Source organism: Gossypium hirsutum, chromosome D13, assembly GCF_007990345.1.
Source record: "Gossypium hirsutum isolate 1008001.06 chromosome D13, Gossypium_hirsutum_v2.1, whole genome shotgun sequence".
NCBI classification, from domain to species: Eukaryota; Viridiplantae; Streptophyta; class Magnoliopsida; order Malvales; family Malvaceae; genus Gossypium; species Gossypium hirsutum.
Genome location: NC_053449.1, coordinates 37844255 through 37858495, shown reverse-complemented (window position 1 = coordinate 37858495; position 14241 = coordinate 37844255). Strand labels below are relative to the sequence as shown.

The window sequence follows — 14241 nt, the reverse complement described above, 5'->3', positions numbered from 1 at the left end:
TGTGCATCCACAACTCCTTTGTAGCTATTACTTGCAAACATGTTGTGCATCCACAACCAATGACAGATTTTACCTGCATTATTTATTATGTATCCACAGCCAGAGGTAGATTCCATCTGTGGGGATTTTGTAGTGTGCCCGTAGCCATTGGCAGTTTATTTGCGAACTATTGGTGGTTAAACCACAATCCGGTGTGTTGGTAGTTAGAGTTCTAGAGAACTCCCATTGTGGTGTGTAGCGTGGGGTAGGATATTTTCTATTAAATCGAAACTATATGGCATTCATAAAACATGTGCATACAAACTAGATTTTCTAAGATGACATATATACATATATGTGTAAATGGTTGAATGATCTGAAATATCGATATTCTAAATTTGTTACTGTGAATTGTTCTATGTGTTGTGTTTCTATATACTTATGCAGGTGCACTGATTTTTCTCATGATGGGACTCACACTGAGCTTTATAGCTCACTCCCTTTTATTTCCATCTCTACAGATAACCCACTAGGTTAAGACATGAACACTGCATCCAGAGGGTCTTGGCTCGATTTTTATTTATTGAATTATTTAGGCTTATTATATGATTTACTTTATTATTCAAAGTCTATATAACTTTATTTTGAACTGTCTCATAGAACTTAAATTTGGGTTTTATTTTTATATTGCATGACATTTAATTTAAATTTAAAGATGCCTAAATTTGATTATTAAGTAGTTAAACATAAAACCCAAATTTTTATTAAAAACATATGTAAATATCACTTTTCTACTGCTAGGTTATAAATTTATTTAGACTAATAAATAAAATAAAAATTAACTAAGTTTTCAATGGTAATCACATTTTTCTAGAAAAATATTAGATTAATCATATTTCTGTCCACTCATTAGTTTTTTTAAAAATACGCTAAGTTTTATTCTAAGATAAAAAAAATTGTTTTAAAATGTCTATTTTATAAATTCCGATAACTTTGCTATGTCATCTCAGTGGTCGATGTAATCTCCTGAATTCGGGCTTAACGTCTAAGTTGGATTGGGGAGGTTACAATAATGGTTATGAAATTATAGTTTAGGTACCTGATTTGACTACAAAAGTTTAAATACTTAACCAAAAGAAAGGTATAATTTGAGGATTGTTTATTCAATTAAGCCAAATAATTTAATATATATAAGCATGAGTTTTAAAAAAAACTTTTGAACCAACAAAAATACCTTTTATTTTTCATCATATTACTACATTGGCATTTTTTTTTGATAAAATGACTAGGTATTTTATTGAAAAAGAATAAAACAAACTGGAGGCCCATATCATTGGACCCAGACCAAATTCAACAAACTGAAAACAAAAACCGGCCTCACTAAAATATTAATAGTGAAGACCTCCTAACCAGCAAGTAACGTACTAACATAATGGAAAAACAGAAAGCAATAAATGAAAAGAAGAAAAGAAATCAAAATATCCACCCCACTCAATTCAAAAACGGCTGGATACCATTATATCTATCGATTAGTCATTTCAAAAATCCATCTGTTCTGACGATAGCAGTTCCCAAAGATTAGACTTTATTTGCTATTTTCTTTTGAGATCATTTCCTTCAACTGCTCCTTCAGTCTGGCTTTCTTGGCCATCTTCTCTCCGAAGTGAAAACATGGCGACTCAGCTCTTCTCCCATCAGGTAAATGGTTTCTTCTCTATAAAGAGCGTCTTTTGCTAGTCTATGTGCATGCAAGTTCTCTGATCTATGAATACGTTGAAGGATAATCTCTTGAAAATAGGGTTTCTTATTCTAGATGTCTCTAATAATAGCTCCAATCACTAATTTATCTGTTAAAGTCGTTTGACATTTTTAATTATTATTTTGGAGTCCCCATGAGTTTGACCGATTGAATTCTTAGTGAGATCCCTAACCTTGTACCTTCTAAACATGCATACGCTTCTACTGTGAATGGGGAGGGAAATTTGTTGTGAATAACTATCTTTAGTACCAATAGTTCCCCCCCTCAGATCCCACCCCACCAGACCTGTCGCTGATTTGAAATTTCTACTGTCAAACGCTGCATCAAAGTAGATCGTTATTCTCGGTATGTCCTCTTGGATTCTGTAGTTTTTGTTCATCTTATCAGGAATCTTCCTTGCTTTTATTCCTTCATATTCTGCCATATACCTCTAAATGTTTTGTGCTAAAACCCTTCTTGTTGTATTTTTCCCCTCATGTATGAATTGATTTTTGGAAAACCATATCGACCATAAAGCATAACAGAAAAGTCGGTATTGAGCGTCGTTACCACTCTTGAAAACCTAGGTTAGCCACTCCCATAGACTTTGATTCATAGTATTCATAACTCAGGATAAATTTAAAAACTGCCAAACTTCTGTTGTTATAGGACATTCACGGAAGAATGAAGGCTTTCTTCTGCCCAAGAGCAGCAACGGGGATATTTGTCGTTTGAGGTGACTTTTCTGTACCTGAGATTAGCAAGATTAGGGAAAAATCCCAAGAAATTCGCCAAATAGTGATTGCAATTTTTTAGGGTAGCTATAGGCTCTAGAATTTCCTATAAAATTCTTTAGTTTCGGTCTGTAATAAATTAGTAGGATTCAGAATAGCATCTTGTAATAGTTTATAGGCACTGCATACTGAAAACTCGCTGGATAATTCTCCTTTCCAAACTTGAGTATCCTCGGGATCAATCTCTGCAAGAGGGATCTGTAGAATTTTCTAAGCAATTTTCGTTTGCAAGGTACTATTAATCAAATCCGACCTCCATTTTCTGTTTGTATTATCAATAAGATCCGAGACTAACTGTAATTCCCCATTATTTGATCTGTTATGTCCGTCAATTGTATCAATCCCTTGTATCCAGTTATCTTCCCAGATAGAAATGTTGTCTCCCCTGCCCACTCTCCAACGCATCCCTTTTTGGAGAAGTCCCTTTGCTGGCCAAATACTCTTCCAAGTAAGTGAAGGTAAATTTCCCAACTCTGCCTTTAGAAAACTTAATTGCAGATAGTATTTTACTTTTAAAACTCTGGCTATTAAAACTCTGGCTAATAAAGAATTTGGATAATTAATAAGACGCCAATCTTGTTTAGCTAATAACGCAATATTAAATTGACCAAGATTTCAAAAACCTAAACCATCATTTTCTTTTAAAGAACAAAGGTTTTTCCAAGTGCACCAATGAATTCCACTTTTTCCATGTCCCTTCTGCCACCAGAACCTCGCAATGATACTTTCCAATTCTTCACATAGAACTTTAGGTAATAAAAAAAGCCATCGTATAAGTTGGTATACCTGAAGAATGGCCTTCATAAATACTTTTTTTCCACCCTACGATAAGTACCTGTTACTCTAATTATCAATACGTTTTTTGAGTTGGTCTTTCAAGTTTTGAAAATATTCATTTTTCTTCGACCTACCATATTAGGCAACCCTAAATAACGATGTGGTTCATTCGAACTACGTACCCCAAATAGATTGACAACCAGCCTCCTATCTTCCTCTAACGTGTTCTTACTAAAGAATACTGTTGATTTGTCAAAGTTCACACATTGACCTGAGCAAGATTTGTACTCGCGGAGAATGTCCTTGAATAGATTAGCACCCCTACTTGTCGCCTCCCTAAATAATATACAATCATTAGCGAATAAAAAATGAGATACCTGTGGGTCATTTCTATTAACCTTAACACCTTTTAAGAAGTTTCCATTCGTTGCTAGTCTCAGTAGGCTCGATAGACCCTCACCACATAAAAGAAATAAGAAAGGGCCTAGCGGATCACCTTGTCTAAGTCCTCTAGTTGGTAGAAACTTATCCGCATTATGCCCATTGATGATTACTGAATAAGAAACAGTGGTTGCACATTTCATAATGGCATCTACCTAGCTTTGATCAAACCCCATTCGTATCATTACCTCCTTTATAAAATTCCATTCAACCCTATCATATGATTTACTCATATTGAGCTTAACGGCCATATACCCTTTTTTCCCCAATCTCTTCTGTTTTAACTTATGCAACATTTCATAAGCTAACAGAACATTATCTGATATTAATCGACCTGGCACAAAGGCACTCTGCGCTTTATCAATGCATTTTTCAATAACTCCTCGAATCGATTTGCTATTACCTTTCCCAAAATTTTATAAAGTACATTGCATAGACTAATCAGTCGAAATTGCATCATATTAGAGGGGCTAGTAATTTTTGGGACAAGTACTATATTGGTAGAGTTAATTGGACTAACCTCCATATCCTTATTTAGAATTTGTAAGAAAGGAGGTGACTTCTTCTCCAACAATCTGCCAACATTTCTGATAAAATAGAGCTGGAAATTTGTCTTCTCCTGGTGCCTTCATGGGTCCCATGTCGAATACTGCTTCTGTAATTTCATCTTTAGTGTATGTAGTTGTAAGTTTTTGGTTGTCTTTCGCATAGACACAACGCTCGATCCCTGATAGTATATGTTCGTAGTTCCCCCTGCCTTCTGCCGAAAATGATCTTTGAAAATAAGACCGCACAACACCTATTTTCTGTAATGCCACCATTTCTCTTCCGTCTTCATTTTTTAACTTGTGAATGAGATTTGTCCTCCGCCTCTGTGATGCTTGACTGTGAAAATTATTGTGTTTTTATCACCAAATTTCAACCAGTTTAGTCTGGCCCTCTATTCCTAGTAACATTCATCTTTTTCGATCTCAAAATTCAAATTAATTTTCGTATCAATCAACTCAGCTAGATTCTTATCATTTCTTTCAGCTTCAGCCAACCACTAGTTTTTCCGTTAGGATTTATTTTTTTCTTTTTTCTATTTATTTGAATTTTCCCAACCCACTTCTTCAAGCCTTTTTTTTCAAATTTTCTAGCTTCTATAATAGCTCCCTTGAAGATTTCTCCCACAAAAACTTGACTTCATTAATGAAAGACTCCTTCAAGGACCACCAAGCTTCAAATTTTAAATTATTGTTCCTCAATCGTTCATCACATTTCCTTGTATTAATAAGAAGAGGGTAGTGATCTGAAAATGAATGCACTAGATGTTGGACTTTCACCTCCGAAAACATAGCAATCCATTCTGTGTTAGCGACACCTCTGTCTAGTCGTTCTTGTATGTTCGTCTCTAGTAAATTACCTCTCTCCCAAGTGAACCAGTTACCATCAAAGCCCACATCATTCAGTTGACATTCCTTTAGTGTTCTTCAAAAAAGTTCCATCCTTTTTTTTATCTCTAGGCAGCCCTTTTTTTTCGAATCTATACATAATTTCATTGAAGTCTCCACAAGCAAACCAAAGGGTTTCCATATCAGTAGCTAAGCTTTCAAAGCAGCCCATGAATCCTTCTTATCTAGCACATATGGGGATCCATAGAATCCTGTAAATCTCCAATTGGTTTCTTTTTCCTTATCTTCAACTACCACATCAAAGTGTCTTTTAGAAAAATTACGGAGCATTATATTAACATCAGTCCACCATGCTAGATACAATCCTCCTCTCGTACCTTCTGAGTCAACTTCAATACCATTCGCATAACCACATCTTCTACGAGCTCGTTCCATCTATTTTCTACTAAACTTTGTCTCCATAAAGAAGATTATTTGGGGATTATGTATATTTAGTAAATGCTAAAGTCTTTTAATAGTCCATTGTCTCCCCAAACCACGGACGTTTCAACTTATGATTTTCATTGCGCCCGGTCAGCTTGCCTCTTGGCAACCGCCGATGATAAAAGATTAAATTCCACCATTCTTCTATTTCTTGTTATTGCATTACCACTCTCTTCATTTTCTGTTAGATCTTCCATCTCTCCCTGTTTCACTTTTTCCCCTCCTCCCTTATTAAGGTATCATCTTGCAAATCATGCTCCATGGCCATTTGCATCTAATTGGACCAAAATTTGTCCTTCCGTTGATTTACAGATGACACCCCTCCTATGTTAAAACCTAAAATTGGACTAATGGCTTTTCCCCTTCTTTCTTTCATATCCCCATTCAAAGATCTAAGCCCTACAACCCGATTACTCGTCCAACTTTTTTCTCATTTTCCTTCACCCTCTTCTCATGGCCATATACTATTAATTGAAATGGCTCTTCGAGATTGTACTCGCAATGATAAATTCCAACCCAATTCAGCAATATCCACCCCTAACATCATTTTTGCCTCACAAAAAGAGTCATTATGTCCCAGTCGTCCTTAGTAGAAACAGAAAAGCGATAGACGTTCATACTTAAATTTAACATACGAGCATATCCCGCAACACATAACCTACTTCTTTTTTTTCAAGGGCTTCCTAACGTCAATTTGTACCCTTACCCTCATGTAATTACGGTTTTCCTTCCTTAAATTTGACCCATCATACTCCAAGAAAACTCCTATAAAATTACCCAATTGTATTGCTAGACTTTCAGAAAATAACCCTATTAGGACGTCATGAATTTGTACCCAGAAAGGGATAAAAACTAGTGGTACTTTTAGTGGATCCTCTCCTCTTTTCAGTTTACAAAGTATTAACAAATGATTATTGAAAGTCCATGGTAAACCTTTCAAAACCCTCTCTATATCCATACTATGAAAAAACTGAAAAAGGTACCTTTTTCCCCCTAGATCTCGAATTTGGACCCTACAAGCAGGATGCCACAGGTTTGCCATAGTGCTTTTCATGGCTGGATAGTGAATTATACTAGCTGTTAGGAAACATCCCACAAGCTAAAATTCTCCCACTTCTCTTTGCATACTCAGATCTACCTGGATTTGTAAGATTTCTTCTTCTTCCTCATTGAGCGACAATTGTGCTAATTCAGTCTCCATGAATGCAGGTTTGAAGGCCAGAACACGATCACCACTCTCCCAATCGTATGAATAAGAGTAGCCTGAAGACGTTAATTGCAACTAAGAAACAAACAAAGACTAAAGACAAGAAAACCTAAAACTCATGCTAGAGGCGGCAGACAATATCGTGCTAGGGTAGCAGACTTTCATAATTAAGTTACTACATTGGCATTTAGATAAAATAATGATATATAATTTAGAATTATTAGTTAAAATTTGATGTAAAATAGAAGTTATGATAATTATACAACTGAAAATAGTTATAATTTAATAGAAGTTGTGATAATTACACATGTAAAAAATATAATGTAATTTATAATTATTAATTAAAAATTTATGCTAATTTGAAAATAAATTTATTACTTAAATAGAACTTTAACCATGAAATATAGGAAATAATTATGATAATATAATTATAATTACAATAATTAATCAAAAAGTTTTATGTAAAAAAAATGCTAATTTTATTGATGTAAAATTGAGTTATTACTTGAATAGAATTCCAAGCATCTTAATAATCACACAATCAATGTGAGAGTTATATATCAAATAAAATTTAAGTTTAGCTTTATAAATAGCATCCTTATGCACATTTGGTCAAGTAGCATCTAAAAACAAATGGAGATTATTAACATTAATAAATTAGAATTATATTAAAAAAAATAAAACATTAAAGTGATGGTTCTTCGAAAAGGCAATATTGAATTATATTCGAATAATAATGATATTGGAAGGAGATAGAAGATATTTTAATTGACAAGGGAGTAATTGTTATTATATTATGATATGAAAGAGCACTTTGAGAAACAAATGGGTACAAATTTACTCTTAATTAAAATAAATTATTATTTTTCAGTTGATATTAATTAATTATATTTATATTAATTTTTTGCTATGGTTATTTTCTTTGGTGATAATTATTAGCATGGTTATTAATGTCAAACAAAATATTTCAATGAGAAAAAAAGAAAAGAAAAGAAAGCAAGGTAGATAAAAAGGGAAATTATCATTATCAATAATAGTTTATTAATAGTTTTACTTTAAATATTTATATTTTTCGATTAGAATTTTATATGATTTTTTAATTTAGAATGATTTATTGTAATTAATCTTGTCTATGTTTTATAATTTTAATTTAAAATGTTGCATTTGTAATTAATTTTTGTAAGGGAGATTTCGCTGAGAATGAGAGGCAATTATTATAAAAAGCAATTTCTTGATGAAAAATCCTATCATTATTTTTATTAAATGAATTTATATAATAGATAAAAAGTTAATCTTTATATTTAAATTATTATGATTCCACTGCCAAAAAATTGTAAAAAAATCAAATTATTTTACTTTAAATGTTAAATTTATTATTTATATATTAAATAATTTTTTATTTATATATAATTTAGGCTATTTTACTCAAATATCCTACAAAAATAATTAATTATTTAAATGACCCTAATTCAAAAACAATCACCTAAATAATCTGAAATGAACAGTAAAATTAGATTATGGGAACTAGATGGCCGACACCACTATTTTTTCTATTAAAAAAATAATTTTCAAGGTTTTAGACATTAAATGGCCGACACCCATGTATTTTTTTTTTCAAAAAAATTTTTTTGGGTGCTAGTGTCACGTGCCACAGTTCAAGCCCGTGACCATCGCACCAAATGCATCCAATGGAGGTCTATTGCTTAGATGGGTATCATTTGGCCTATGAGAACTGGCCCGATTCAAAGAGCTATTAGACAAGCTTGTCAGATTGAAGCCTAGTTGGCCCGATAATGAAGAGATGGCAACTTAGGCTAATATGGTAACTAATCTTAGAAGATAGAGGGAATCATATCTTGTAAAGATTAGATTAAATTTGATAAGGCTTATCTTGTAAATCCCTAAAATTAAGGGATATGGTTAAATCTCATCCGTCGATGTAAATGTATCTTGGCCGTCGGTTTTGGGGGAGCTCAACTATAAATAGAGAGCCTCCCCCTCATTTGTACTCACTCCATCCATTGTAAGCTGAATTCTTAAGAGTAATAGAATTCTTGAGCATTTACTCAAACACTTTGTGTGCATTCTTTCTTTGGCTTTCTGTTGTTCACTTGTAGTTTCTTTTGGCACAACCGCTTCCGCTATACAAATTGGTACCTTGGAGGAGTTCTTAAAAGAACCCTCACTCTTGGGCGTAAAGGCTGACTTAGGCGAGTTTGAGACGAACGAATCGCCTAAGGCCACATGGTTTGCGAGACGAAAGGTCTAGCCTCGTGACACTAGCACATTGATGGCCAGCACCCCTTTATCTGATTAAAAAAATTTATTTTTTTGGGGTGTGAGGTGCCGACCAACAAAGGCCCAAAGTCACCTAACAAAAGGGATGGGAATATTGCAACATTAACCCCTCATTGTTTTTCCATCTTTTTTATTTGACAAGTTTAATTACATATTTTATGTTTTAAAATAATATTGAACTACATATCATTTTTTTAATTATTATTGCATCACTCACATTATTATTAAATTTAAAAATTAATTTAAATTTAATATGCACAATTAAATTAGATCTTTTTTTTATATTTAGAACCTATTTTAATAATTTCCATCTTTTATAATAATTCAAAAAAATATTACTAAATTATTGTTTCTTTTATATTTATAAATTTAAAAACATTTAAATAGTATATAAAAAAATTAATTTATATAGACTTAAAAATTTTAAATTTAGAATCGTCTAATATATTTATAAAAAACTTACCTTATAGATTAAATTAATTTATAAAATTAAATTTTAAAATATAAAAATATCGTCTATAGATTAAATTTATAAATATATTAATCATTATTTTTTAAAATAAAAAAAAACAATAATTTATCAATGCTTATTTGAATTATTATAGAAATAAAAACTTTTAAAGCAGATTCTAATTTTATCAAAAAAAATCTAATTTAATTGTGCATAAATTTAATAATAATGTGAGTGATGCAATAATAATTAACAATATGATAAATAGTCCAATATTATTTTAAAATATAAAATATGTAATTAAACTTGGGAAATAAAAGAGATGAGAAAACAAAGAGGGGTTAATGTTGCAATATTCTCATCCCTTTTGTTGGGTGACTTTTGGCCTTTGTTGGCCGACACATCACATCCCAAAAAAAATAAATTTTTTAATCAGATAAGGAGGTATCGGCTATCAGTGTGCTAGCACTCTAAAAAAGAATTTTGAAAAAAAATACATGGATGTTAGCCATTTAGTATTCAAAACCCCAAATTTTTTTAATAGAAAAAAAATGATGCCGGCCATCTAATTCTCATAACCCAAATTTAATGTTCATTTTAAATTATTCAAGTAATTGTTTTTAAATTAGAATTATTTATGTAATTAATTATTTTTTTAGGTTATTTGAGTGAAGTAATCTATATTTTATATAATCTAATTTAATAAAGCGCGTAGTTGATCACGTGTTCTCAATCTCATTCAACCGCATCTGCCTACCAAACTTTCCATATATTTTCTCACTAATGATTAATGAAAAGATGATGTTGCTGAACCATAAAAAGAAAAAGAATTACACTTTGTCACCAAAAAAAATAAATACACTTTTCAAAAAAAAATTAGAGTTTAGTCCTTATATTTTTATTTTTAAGAATTTAGTCTTTTTATTTTTTAGATTTTAAAATTTAAGTTCAACTGTTAACATTGCTAATTTTTTTTATTAAATTTCTTAATGTAAAATTTTTAAATAAAAAAATCTATTCGATAGTCATGTAATTAAAATTGATGTAATTAATTTGAACTTGACAAAAAAAATATAATGTTAAGTGTTGGAGATAAATTTTAAATTTTGAAAAATAAAAAAAATATAAAATAAATGAAGAATACAAAAAGTTATATAATATAAAGATAAAAGGAGATGTTGAATAAAGAGTAAAGACATACATATATAAAAGATAGGTAGCATCTACTTTACTAAAAACGTTTAAAAAATGATGAATTAAATATTTAAAATTCACAGTTAGGTTCGGAAAGCATTAGTAGTCAATTTTATTTTTTTCCGGTCAACCTTTCTTAGGAGCATTATATTGAAATATATAAAATATTTGGCTTAGTCTACACTTTCGTCTCTAACTACTTTGTTCTTCTCACTTCAGTTTTTAATGGTTTTTTTAGTTTACATTAGTACTTAATGTTATCAAATATTTTCAGTTCAGTCCTTAATATTATTAGACGTTTTTGGTTAGTCTTTTGACATTAAAACAAATAACTTGTTGAAACATACTACCAATCATAAATTGCCATATGATATATGTTGATGTCACGGTAACGTTATCGTTTTAAAAGAAATTTAAAATATAAAAAATTACAAAAAATATATATAAAAATATAAATATATATATATAATTTTTTTAAAAATTGAAAATATGTTAGAACTTTTCACATACAAATTATAATAAAAATATTAGAAATAGCAAAAGATTGTAAAAAGTTATTAAAATTCGAAAAAAAAAGACAATAAAAATTATTGTATGTATACATTCCCAAATCACATTTAAAATATTAAAATTGTGATATAAAAATTGTATATCATAATACAATAATTTTTTTATAAAAATATATATTTTAAAAATATTTTAATAAAAATTGGATAAATTTTGTATATCAAATTTTTAATATTTTAAAATACAACAAATTTTAGTACTTTACCTATGCTACTGACAACATGTTTATTTGACTTGGTTCCCTATTTAGTGTTTGGAGTAATCTTCCTTCATCTATCCTCATGCACATTGCTCTTTTTTATTTTATACCAAAGTTTTTTAGAACTGTCAAAATACTCAACAATAGTTTTGAAATATATTGGTCTACAAACAAATAATTTGTCTTGAGATAGTAAAAAATTATTTGGAATAATTAAAAATATTTAAATTAGTATTTAATTGAAATAATATTATTTTTCCTTATTTAAATAATTTCAAAAAAATTATCTAATTTTATCACCTATAAAGATCTACCAAATATAAATTTCAATTGATTGAATTACAAAACAATTATCATTTGTAGTATCCTTCCAAGAGATAACAGTCTCGTGTTCAAGCTCTAATAGATGTGATTTATAAAATGGGAATAAATTATATTTTGGTCATACTAAAAATCATAGTTTTTAGGCACCAATAAAATAGTGTCATGTCATTAATTTTCAAAGACAACAAAGTATTATTATATACTCATATGTATCTAATAACTTCCCCAACTTAATTTAACTTCAAATAAAATTACTTAAATTTATTAATTTTTTTAAATTATAAACAAACATTTTTTCTTCTCTTACAAATTTTAATCATTTTTTAAATTATAAACTCATAACCCTGAATCATTGAACACTAAACCAAACCATGAACCCCAAACTCGTAACCTGTAACTCCAAATCATTAAACATTAAACTTGAACCCTAAACCTTGAACCTCGAACCCAAACCCCAATCCTGAACCTCAGGGGTTCAAGGTTCGGGGTTGTGGGTAAAATAATTACCGAAATTATGTGTCAATAACATGGAAAAACTTGTACAAAAATTACTAATTTTTTTCAAATAAGTTTAGGGTTTCAGGTTCTAAGATTTGGGTTTAGGGTAAAAAAAATTACCAAAGTTATGTGTCAATGACATGAAAAAAATTGTTGAAATGTCATTAAATAATTGGAAATGGATAATGAATAATGTGGTGGGAAAGGTCCATAAAATAATTTTTTTATGGATGAGTGTATAATAATAATTTCATGTCTTTAAAATTTGATGATGTGTCAAAATTATATTGGTGCCTAAAAACCTTAGTTTTTAGGTTCATCCTAATATAAGTTATTCCCTTATAAAATTTTAAAAATATTAAAATTTCTAATATTTTTAATTTTTTTGTAAATTTTAGTATTTTTTAATTTTTTTTTTCAATTTTTAAAAGATTTTAAGGTTTTTTTCTAATGATGATAACAACATATGATTGGTTACATACCCTAGTCGTTAGCTTTTAATATTCAAAAGACTGAACTGAGAACGTTTGATAACTTTAAAGACTGAAGTGGGCCAAAAAAATTTAAGGACCAAAGTGGAAATTTTGATGTGCTTCAGGGGCTAAAGTGTGCTTTAAGCCAAAATATTTTTATATAGATAATAGTTGGAGTTGAACAAGTTCTTTTATTTATTTTTTGAAGTAAAATACACTCAAAGGCACTAAATTATTAGTAATTTTATGTTATGATCACTCAAGTTTAAAAAGCTACAAAATGATCATTGAACTACTCGAAAGTTTTCATTTAAATTATTAGCCTGTTAAAATCGTTGTTGTACGACTTTTTCTATTTGCATCGCCTATACCAAACAAAAGCTCTCATTCCACTTCTCTTCTACCGTTTAGCTTTTTTGTAACACCCCAAAATATATAGGGTTAGAATTATTAAATCACTAAGAAATGACTTAGTCTTGATGGTTCAAACCCCATTCTTTTCATTTTTTTCTATTTTGTTCAGCAACTATGGAACAAAATTGAACTAGGATATATATTAGTTTTGGTAAAAATATCCCTCTTTGCTACCAAGGTTCTGTTGGAAAAATTGCATTTTTTTGGGAACTTTGAGGCATATTCTCAATAGGTAAAGGTAGAGAGTTGAATCATAAAATTATGGTTTCATATCCTACTCCATGAGACCTTTACAATGTTATATTATATGCTCAAAATGGTTGAGTGATGAATGAGAAATTGATGCTCCAAGTAATCTAATTGGAAATATTTTTTAGGAAAAGTAAAGGCTTAGATCCCACATTGGTTAAATACCAAGTGTGAGATGTATTTATATATGGAAACCCTTTTGTAAGGTGATTGAATGACTAAGATTGGAACCTTGCCTCACGTTTAAGGAGGGGTACAAGTCTAAGCTTAATAGTGTTGGGGCACACATGCACGATGTGGTTGACGCGAAATGTTTGGATCGATTGGGCCCAGGATGGGCTTGCAAATGTTTTAGCCAAACACAAATTTTTTTTCTCAACAGACATAATCTGGTTATATAAAGACACTTATCTTTTTTATTTGATTCCAATCAATTTGATTTAATTTTTTAATGAAATTGATTTATTGGCTCCTTAATGGAAGATTTTGTGGAAATTTTCCAAAATTCCAACATTCTTAATGCCTATAAAAGGCTATGAATTCTGAAGATTTTTTCACGCAAAAATATTCTCTCACACCGAAATTTTGCTGCTCTCAAAACTCTTTTTCTTCTCTTTGTATTTTTTAAACATTTCGGTGATAGAAAAAGGCATTGTTTTTTCGTTGATTGTTGCAGAGGTGCTAATGCTTTGATCATTGTGTTGTTGTATACTGGGAGACATTTGACCAACGTTTCTCCAAGTACCGTAGGAGCGACCGTA

General features: G+C 30.3%; 1 long non-coding RNA gene across 3 annotated transcripts; it reads left to right on the top strand.

The window, feature by feature from the left end:
- Positions 1-1393: 1393 nt before the first annotated feature.
- On the top strand, positions 1394-7183 carry LOC107920813 (uncharacterized). 3 transcript variants are annotated; one of them, XR_001690798.2, is made up of 6 exons: positions 1404-1677; positions 2007-2083; positions 2255-2304; positions 2387-2743; positions 2867-2969; positions 6816-7183. It is a non-coding gene; the product is annotated as an uncharacterized lncRNA (long non-coding RNA). The 3 variants fall into 3 exon arrangements; XR_001690797.2 differs by having other exon boundaries at positions 1396-2083; XR_001690799.2 differs by lacking the exons at positions 2007-2083; positions 2255-2304 and having other exon boundaries at positions 1394-1677.
- Positions 7184-14241: the final 7058 nt, after the last annotated feature.